We start from the raw sequence: 7,067 nt of genomic DNA on the forward strand, positions 1-7,067 counted from the left end.
ACGATTCTGTTCCTCTTCTGCTTGTTTGCTTAGTTTGTTTTTTAGATTCAGTTGTTGAAAATTACGTATTTATTGTCTTCTTCATGTTCATAGTTTTGATCTTTTTCTTAACTAAATCCCTTTAATTTTCATATAATAATGGTTTGGGGATGATGAACTCCTTTAGCTTTACCTTGTCTGGGAAGCACTCTATCTGCCCTTCAATTCTAAATAATAGCTTTACTGGATAGTGTAAACTACTGGATAGACAAACTACTGGATAGTTTGTGGGTCCTTCCTTTCCATCACTTTGAATACTTCACTTTGAATACTTGCTGCTTTTAAAGTTCTCTCTTTATCTTTAATCTTTGGCATTTTAATTATGCGGTGTCTTGCTGTGGGCCTCGTTGGGTCCGCCTTGTTTGAGACTCTCTGTGCTTCCTAGATTTGCATGTTCTTTTCCTTTCCCAAATTAGGAAAGTTTTCTTTCACTATTTTTTCAAACAGATTTCCAATTTCTTGCTCTTTCTTTTCTTCTGTCACCCCTGTGAGGAGAATGTTGGAACATTAGAAGTTGTCTCAGAGGCTCCTTACACAATCCTCAATTCTTTTTATTCTTTTTTCTTCCTGCTATACTGATCAGGATATCTTTTTCTTTCTTATGTTCCAAATCGCTGATTTGATTCTTGGCTTCATCCACTCTGCTGTTGATTCCCTATAAGTTGTCCTTTATTTCAGTTAACATATTCTTCATTTCTGCCTAGGTCTTTTTTTATGATGTTGAAGTACCCACTGAGTTCCTTGAGCATTCTTTTTTTTAATAAAAATATGGAACGCTTCACGAATTTGCGTGTCATCCTTGGGCAGGGGCCATGCTAATCTTCTCTGTTCCAGTTTTAGTCTATGTGCTGCCGAAGCGAGCACTGAGCATTCTTATAACTAGTGTCTTGAGCTCTGCCTCTGATAGATCCCTTATCTCCATTTTGCTTAGTTCTTTTTCTGGAATTTTTTCTTTCATTTGGGCTCTCTTTCTTTGTCTCCTCATTTTGGCAGTCTCCCTGTGTTTGTTTCTATGTATTAGGTAGAGCTGCTATGACTTCGTGTCTCGGTACTATGGCCTAATGTTATAGGTGCCCTGTAGAGTCCAGTATACAGCCTCCCCTATCACCCAAGGTCTGTACTTGAGGTGCACCCTCTGTGTGGGCTGGATATTCCCTCCTCTTGTAGATGAGTTTTGATTGCTATCAGCAGGTCAATGGGAGGGATTTACCCAGTCCAGACAGCTGGTAGGACTGGCTGTGATCCCTGGCCAGCAGCTACCTCCCTCTGTGGCTTGTGGACGTGGTTTGTGGTGCTTCAACATGGTCTGTAACTGTCCACTGGATGTGCAGGCTCTGGGGTTTCCTGGGTGGTGCAGGCCTACATCAGCCTCCACCTCTGTTCTGTCCGGGGTCCCTTGGCATAAGCTATAAAGTGATCTGCATATGGTTGCTGCTAGTACTGGGCCAGGGGCCACTCAGCAAGAGGTATGGGGCTGGGTTCAGCTGTTACTTGTTTGAGCAGATTTAGAATGGTCCGAAACTTGTGCCTAGCCCAACCCTTCATATGGAAAAGCCACTGTTACCAGTTTAGGTGGGCCCATAAATTGGATGGGGTGGATCCTTAGGTAATTGTCAGGGTGGAGCTTATGGTGTGAGCCAGGTTGATGGAGATTCAGATATGGTGCCGCTGCACTGTGGCTCTGTGCAGGGGAGGGCTCAGAAAAGGTACTACGGCTGCTATCTGCAATTTTGTATAGGAGGAAGTTGTCCCCCATCTCTTGCTCTGATGCCAGACACTTTAGTTCTCCCCTGTGTACCCATTGGTGCCCTTTAAATTGCTGCCCTAGTGCTGGAACCCAGAGTGAGTGAGTCTGAGTAAGTCCGTGTGTGGTGCAAGGCCCTTTAAGAGGAGAGGCCTGAGAATCCCGTAGTTTCTTCTGCTAACACTGCCCTGACTGGTTTTTACAGACTGAAGCTATGGGGACTTATCTTCCTAGTACTGGAACCCTGGGCTGGGTGGTCTGATCTGGGGGTGGGACCTCTCACCCCTGAGATACCCTCTGTTTTATATCCACCACACGCGGCTTTGGGAGCAGCCATTTCCACATGTCCACATCTTGTCTTCACATCTTTGCATCTCTACCCCTTCATCCCTCCTGCTTATCTGGGTAGATATGGTTTCTTTAATTCCCTAGTTGTCAGACTTCTAAGCAGCTCAATTTTCTGATAGTTCTGAGTGATAGTTGTTCTATATTTTAGTTGTAATTTTGCTATGGTTGTGAGAGGAGGTGAGCCATGTTTATCTATGCCTCCATCTTAGCAGGACAAATAATCAATTTCTCAATCTTCAGTACAACCTAATTTTCAATTTCTTCCCTCCTTGTGCTCTAGAATTACCCTTTCTAGGAAGAATCACAGCAACTGTACCTGGATCAATGACATCTTTGGTATCAGTGTATTTCAGGGGAATCTCTACTATCTGATGCTGCTGAGGACCAAGTGACTGACCTAGAGATGAGACCGGCAGCAGTACTTGCAGGATTTTTCCTTGCTCTAGGAAATATGTGTGTGTGCACACATATGTATGTGCACACACATATGTATGTGTACACACGTGCACATATACATGTATGTATACATATGTATACATATATATATGCCTGCCAATGTCAGAGAGCTTGCCTCTGGTATAAACACAAACAAGGTCAATTTAAAACACAGCTTGATTTCATGGCACATTTTCACCCCTGCTGGTTAATTATTATGTTCCTAATTTTGGCATAACTTAAATCCAAAATCTCCTTTGGACAAAACGCCTTTTTAATCAGCAGATTATTTTTAGTTCTTGGTCATTAAATCCTAATAATGTATCTAGGACATTTGGCCTCCAGCAAATGCACTAATTATTAATGTTTTAAGTAGCACATAACAGTTTTTTGTGCGGGCAACATGCTAAGTAAGATATTCCCCAAACTTGAAGGAGGCTATTCCTTGAGACTTCCAATCTGGCTCAGTTCTGTAGAACAGACTAAATTCTTCAGCTGGCTCAACTCCAGCTCTGCAGGGCTTGAAGCTTCTGGGCAGAACGGGCAGAATAGCTGCATTGTGGGTGCCCCCAAGTGGGTACATTTTGATGTGCATGCTGAGGATTTTTCTGGCCTTCTTCTCTATCATTAACCTGTGAAGTATTTATAAGAATGCAAAAAAGCTATAAAAGTACATATTTTTTCAGCATACACTTTGTATTATATATCACCTGAACTAATATTTAATGTTTTGGGTTTTCACAGATCATTTATCTTCTAGCAAATACCTTACAATAAAGTATTCAAGTTATGCTACCATATATGGAATAGAAAAAGGATGGACTTTAATGTCAGACACAACTCGACTTTGAACTCTCAGCCCTTTTTCAGTTGTGTAACCTTGGGCAATCCACTTAACCTACCTATTCTACAGCTGTCTCATTTTGAAAATAAGATTTAGGAGTATTTACCTCATAGGACTATGTTTTGGCTGAGATAATACGTGTAATAGGGACAATGCCCAACACATTATAAGTGACTAATAAATATTATTTATTATTTTTCATAAACAATATTGTTTAGTGTATATAATGTATTATTGAGATATAGCAAAGTTCTAGCACCTCCCAATACTTTTCCAATCAACTCAATGTTTAATATCTAAAGTTAAAAAATCTAGGTTTGAAATGTGTATATAAAAATTTTAAAAATAGCAACATAGTCCCCCTAAATATATTAGATAACTATTCAGTACTTTGAGACAAACACACAAAATTATTGGAAATTAGTTGGGAAATAAAATATGCTTCATGTTAAAGAAATATCTAGTTTCTGAAGAACATTAGAATATATTAACTAATTCTTTTTGAAATTGAGAATTAGGCATAAATGTTCTTCATGAGAAAGGAAGATTATGAACCATAAGAGCTCAAAAGGACCTTAGAGATCACCTTATCCAGGCTTGTTTCCAAGAGAGAAAAGGAAATCATCCAAATTTACTTAAAGATATATCACCTGCTTTTTTTTATATTTTATTTATTTATTTTAATTTTATTTATATTTTAAAGATTTTTATTTATTTATCTTTAGAGGGGAAAGGAAGGAGAGAGGGAGAGAAATATCAATGTATGGTTGCCTCTGCCAGGGACACACAATGTATCGTGTGTGTCAGGGCCAGGAACTGGCCTGCAACCCAGGCATATGCCCTGACTGAGAATTGAACTGCGATCCTCTGGTTCGTAGGCCCACGTTCAATTCACTGAGCTACACCAGCCAGGTAGATTTTATTTATTTATTTTTAGAGGGAGGGGAAGGGAGGAAGAAAGACAGGGAGAGAAACATCAACATATGGTTGCCTCTCTAGGACTCCTTCCTGGGAACCTAGCCCACAAACGAGGCATGTGCCCTGACTGGGAATTGAACAGGAGATTGTTTGGTTTGCAGGCCAGCACTCAATCCACTCAGCCACACCAGCTAGGTCTTAATCTGTGGAATAAATCAGTCTGTATACATTTTCTCATGGTTTAAGATTATATAGGACTCATTATTCCGAAAACTGGCAAATAAAGAGAAAGAATCAATAATTTATCTTCACTTTTCTGTCCTAATTATAATTCAAGGTAAGAAAAATAGTTGATATGAGAAAGTTTTTCATAGAATAATTTCAGCTAATGTATGAAGAAAGAATGATAGGGAAATCACCATATGTCAGTCATAATGAAATAATGGATCCAGAAAATAATCGGTGACCATTAAAATCATTAAGTAAAAAGTTGATGGGGAACTTTATCATGGATAAATCAAACTGACCTCATTGATCAATTTTAGTATCCGAAAAAAGACAAGCAGACATTGTGTATCTCCTAACTGGTCCACATAGGAAGTATATAGTACCGCCTATAAAGAATATTTTAAGAAGAAGCAAAAAGAACTGACCAGTCCTCTAGATCTATCTACCAACTTATAGGAAACACAGAGTTCAGATGAACATGTTAAACAGCATCATGAGGATAAAGGTAGCAAAATCCAGAATGTGGGAAGCTCTACCTATCAACCGAGTTTCTTCGACTAATAAATTTGAAAGAAGAGTTGGAATCTATAGATTCAAAGAGACTTACAAAGCATTAATTACAATGTATAGAACTTGTTCAGATTCTTAATTTTAACAAATCAAATGTTCAAATAATGTTAAGAGACCATCAGGGAGACCTGAACACTGGTTACATATTTGGTGATGTGAGGAACTATTAAATGTTTTAGGTGTGCTAATGGTATTATGGTTATATTTTTCAGATACCCTTATGGAGATTCATACTTAAGCATTCATAATTTTAATATTAGGACTTCTGGAATTTGTTTCAAAAATAACATGGGGTAGAAGGGGAAAGAAGCAAATGAAATTGACTATGTGTTGATAACTGTTGAATCTGGGTGATGGGTGGGAATTTAACATACTATTCCCTTTACTTTTAAATATATTTGAAATTTGTATTATAAAATTTTAAACATTATTTTTAAGAGATTGAAGTAGCTAAGTGTTTACTGGAATGAAATTACTGCCAATACATATCACTGAAAAATCAAGACACAATATTTTGGGTTTTTATTATGATAAAATATACATGATATAAAATTTATCATTTCAATCATTTTCAGTGGCATTAAGTACACCGACATGTTGTATGACCATCACCACTATTTATTTCCAGAACTTTTTCAGCATCCCAAATAGGAACTCTGTACTCATTAAACAGTAACTTCTTATTTGCCCTCCCCTCAGCCCCTGGTAGCTTCTACTTTCTGTCTCGGTGACTTTGCCTATTCTAAGTACACCATATAAGTAGAATTACACAATATTTATCTTTTGGCATCTGGCTTATTTCACTTGGCACAGTATTTTCAAGTTTTGTCCATGTTGTAGCATGTATCAAAATTTCATTCCTTATTAAGGCTGAATAATAATGCATTCTGTGTGTTTGTACGCCACTTTTTGCTTATGCAGTCATTTATTGCTGGACATTTATGTTGTTTCCACCTTTTGGTTATATGAATAATGCTGCTATGAACATGGATTTAAAAGTATCTGTTTGAGTTCTGCTTTCAGCTGAGTATACCCATATGCCTAGGAGCGAAACTGCTGGATCGTATGGCAGCTCTGTTGTAGTGCTTGAGGAACCCAACAGCAGCTACATTATTTTACATTCCCACCCACAGTGCACCAGGATTCCAATTTCTCTACAACCTCACCAGCAGTTGATGTTTTCTTTGTTGTTGTTGTTGTTGTTAATAGCCATTCTAATGGGTGTGCAAGTGGTATCTCATTGTGGTTTTGATGTGCATTTCCCTAGTGACTACTGATGTGCTTCTTTCCATGTGTGCATTGACCACACGTGTGCCATATTTGGGGAATGATCTTTTCAATGCCTTTGTTCATTTTTGAACTGGGTTGTTGGGCTTTTGTTGTTTAGTTATAGGAATTTTTTACATATTCTAGATATTAATTCCTTATCAGATATATGATTTGTAAATGTGTTTTTTGATCCTGTGGGTTGTCTTTTCACTTTCTTGATAGTGTCCTTTGATGCGCAAAATGTTTTAATATTGACAGAGTCCAGTTTATCTATTTATTTTCTTTCATTGCCTTACACTTTTAGTATCATAGCCAAGAAATTATCGCCAAATCCGAGTCATGAAGACTTTCACCTTTTTTTATCCTAAGAGTTATATAGTTTTAGATCTTATGTGTAGGTCTTCAATCCATTTTAAGTTAACTTTTATATATGTTATAAGGGCCCAACTATTTGGCATGTAGACTATTTTCCTAGCACTATTTGTTAAAAAGAAGAGTTTTCATTTAAGAAAATTAAATACTATAGTTAGAGATATTTCTTTGTAAAAACATAATGAAAGATCTGGAAATATACAGCCACACTGTTGGCAGTGATTACTTCCGGAAAGGAAAGCAACATTGGGCAGGAAGTATACAGAAGCTACAGCTTTTGCGCTGTATCAGGGTATAGTG

The 7,067-nt window shown here is 37.8% G+C and overlaps 1 non-coding gene across 1 annotated transcript; it reads right to left on the reverse strand.

The window, feature by feature from the left end:
• Positions 1-801: 801 nt before the first annotated feature.
• On the reverse strand, positions 802-903 carry LOC118986006 (U6 spliceosomal RNA). Its single transcript, XR_005066249.1, has one exon. It is a non-coding gene; the product is annotated as a U6 spliceosomal RNA (small nuclear RNA).
• Between the last annotated feature and the right edge of the window lie 6,164 nt (positions 904-7,067).

This window comes from Sturnira hondurensis, unplaced genomic scaffold, assembly GCF_014824575.4.
Source record: "Sturnira hondurensis isolate 20B ecotype Veracruz unplaced genomic scaffold, ASM1482457v3 Scaffold0004136, whole genome shotgun sequence".
Classification (NCBI taxonomy): Eukaryota; Metazoa; Chordata; class Mammalia; order Chiroptera; family Phyllostomidae; genus Sturnira; species Sturnira hondurensis.